Below are 3,630 nucleotides of genomic sequence, written 5' to 3' on the forward strand. Positions count from 1 at the left end.
TTAATTAATTTCATAGATAATATCGCACCCCCAGTAAAATACTGTCGTAAGTCTGAAATCGGCGTTTTCGAGTTATGGATGTGGTTGGATTCGTATTTTTTTTGCTATTTTAATAAAATATTGTCATATCTCAAACTCAAATATTGTCAGAGAGAAAGCATTTAATACAGTACATTACTTTCCGAAAACTGTTAAATCGATAATAAAATAGTGTTGTAACTAAGTTACGACAGTATTTTACAAGAAGCTATCTAAAAAACTAAAACAATATTTTTCAAAAAAATACTGTTGTAACTCTGTTACTACAGTAAGATCTTGAGATACATCGTAATTTTCTCACTAGTTGCACGGATATTATTGTTCCAAAGTATTCAAACAAAAAAACTGGAAGCAGCAGAGGCAACAATGTTTGTTATAAACTTCAATTAAATGGAAGTAAAATACAAGAAGTATGCAAAAAATACTTTATCAACACATTTGGGGTGAGTGAAAGGTACTGCTCCACTGTGTGGAAAACAAGGGATCTTCTTTTCGGAACGCCAATTCCAGAACAAAGAGGTCACCATGGCAATCACAAAAAAATTGAAGATGATTTAAAAAATGATATAAGAACTCACATTAAGTCTTTCCAGTGATCGAGTAACATTATTTGCGTGCACAGACATCTAGATTGTATTTAGATGGTAAATTAACAATTGCTGAAATGTATCGGTTATACAAAAAACAACAAGCTGACAGCAATATGCCATTTGGAAAAGAACACTATTATACACATCCATATTTAATGACGAATTTAATATTGGCTTCTTTAAGCCTAAAAAAGATTTGTGGGTTGAATGCGACCCATACAATAATTGTTCACCAGAAGAAAAAGAACAACTTCAAGAAAAGTATGAGACACATCAACCTGGAAAAAAAGAGGCAAGTGATGAAAAGACCAAAGACGTAGCAGAGTCCCGAACTAATGGCCAAAACAGCGTCATTAATGTAGCTGTATATGATTTGCAGGCTGTTTTACCGCTTCCTTGCGGAAATGTGTCAACTTTCTATTATAAACGAAAGTCGGCAATGTACAATCTTACAGTCTATAATATCACTGAAAATATTGCAAACTGATACATGTGGGATGAGAGTCAAGCTGCATGAAGATCCAATGAAATTGGTAGCTGTGTACTCGATTACATTGCATGTGAAAAATATCATCACATTGAGCATTTTATTTTTTACAGAGACACTTGTGCCGGGTAGAATAAAAATAAATACATTGCTGCATCCAAATGATTACCATTGTACAAACAAGTTATAAAACAGGACAACCATACATTGTTAAACCCATGACAACAAATAATTTTCACAACAAGAAAAAACGAGCAGATGAAATCGGTAAAAATTACAACACGGATGAAAATGGAGAAAAAATTTTGTGGCAGAAGATTAAAGTTATAAAAGTAGACAGAGACTACCCATACATTATTTTTTTAAAACAAGTTATCATGAAGAATGTAGTAAATTGAATGTTCGTCAATGGAAAATAGGTAAACCGTTACCGATGGATGGTCTCGATTCATCCAAAGCATATCAAGAGCGGCCAAAAATAACGACAATTAAAAAGAAGGATTTGCTTTCTCTCTGAAATGCTAAACATCGTGAATTTTATCATGATTTTGTTGCTTCTCTTCCAAGTGATGTTTAAAAATTTAAAATCGTATCTAGAAATTTTATTTGCCCATTAAATAAAATAATTAAGTATTTTTTTGTTGTTTTGAACTAATAATTGTATTTTTCTTGTTTTTTTTCAATAAATCTTTAAAGATTGTACCATAACTTAATATTTTGAAAACCTTCCTTTACAGTGCCCAACAAATTAGTTGAAATTATTAGAGTGATGGTAGGGAAATTTACATAGAAAATATTGAGTTGATTCAAATTTTACCATGAAATTTTCAAATATCCTAATAAAATACTGTCGTAACTCAGAAATATTCAAATATCTTTATTTGTATATGTTTTAGAGAAAAATGATGAATACAGTTGAAAAAAGATCATGTTTTTCCATAAAAATGAGGAATAATTTTTACATTCAGACTTTTCCTGTATTTACAAAGAATATTTGAAACTTCAAATGGCTCTCCTGCAAAATGCCATTTCCTGGATTACTACAGTATTTTACTGGGGGTGCGATATTATAACTATTTCCAATATTGTTTGTTACTAGAATACACACAAAAATTATTGTGGATATTTTTAGTATGACTGGATGATTGCATTTGAGTCAAAGAGCTTCAATCTCTTTGATTTGAGTGGTAATTATTGATATTCTAATATTTACTAACAATCTTATCGTACCTTTCATTTTTATTTTACCGATTTAAATATTAAGCACATAATTATTAATGTTTGGTGGATTAATAGCGGCCTGCACACACACAATCTTGTCTGCGTGAAAGCCTCGTGTGCGCGATGTCGCACGGGAATGATCGTGTCTAAAGCCGTGTTAAAGCCGCGTTGACACGGTCCAAGTACGATCCAAGTAGACTTGGATAGGAATAATTAGTATGAAGATGTCTCATCCAAGTGACAGCTTCATACTATTTATTCCTATCCAAGTTAACTTGGATGAGTAGGACGCGGTCCAAGTAGCTTGGATAGGAATAATTAGTATGAAAATGTCACATACGAGTGCACTTGGATAGGAATAAATAGTATGAAGCTGTCACTTGGATGAGACATCTTCATACTAATTATTCCTATCCAAGTCTACTTGGATCGTACTTGGACCGTGTCAACGCGGCTTAAGGCTTTGAATTTTATTTACTACAAAGTCTCTATTTTAGCCTCGGGAAATCCTCTCTCTTTGAAGAAATTAATTATTTTTGCATATTAAGCCACATCGCGTAAATTTCTATTTTCATATGCCACCGATTTGATTCTCCAAAAAGATGAGAATATTTTTTACATGTCCATAAGGTCCGTAATAAATTGGCGAGAGAAATTTCGAACGTTTATTTGTGATGAACGTGGTAAAACAATTTGACGTACGGCACACGTGAAAGTTAAAACGTGGTAAAATGTGTTAAAAAACGACTTGACGTACGGCACGCGTGAACGATTGGACGCGACCATCCCACTCTTTCCGCTGTTCGCTACGCGACTTTTAAACTAAAGCCGTTGAATTGTTGTACGTTCCAGCGACGATCACGCCGTAATGAACGCGCGATATGCCTTTCAATCCTGGTGCGTGCTCCTCAAAACATACGCAAAATGTTGCGCTATCGCGCAGGATGTAGTTGATATATATATGGTAGCACCAGACAACTGACACGTGTCACGTGTGATATTACGCGCTCAATAAAGGGTTCCGGCGCGTACGCTCCTGAGCATACGGAAAAGAATGTGTGTCTAAAGGCCGCTAATAGGTATAATTATTGGCAATAGAAGGCAAAAATTATATGGATATATTCTCATAATTCTTTCAATAAATTAAATCTAAAATAAAGTAATATGTATCTAGGTGGTGCCTAATAAGCTGACTATTTTGGTTGGTTTTTTCAATGTAATAAATAGATTTCGGAGTATCCCTTTTACTGTCGATCATTATCATTATAACGTGTCGCTGAAACTGTCACGATT

Source organism: Rhyacophila brunnea, unplaced genomic scaffold (genome assembly GCF_057557595.1).
Source record: "Rhyacophila brunnea isolate RB1 unplaced genomic scaffold, BYU_Rbru_1.0 scaffold_11, whole genome shotgun sequence".
NCBI classification, from domain to species: Eukaryota; Metazoa; Arthropoda; class Insecta; order Trichoptera; family Rhyacophilidae; genus Rhyacophila; species Rhyacophila brunnea.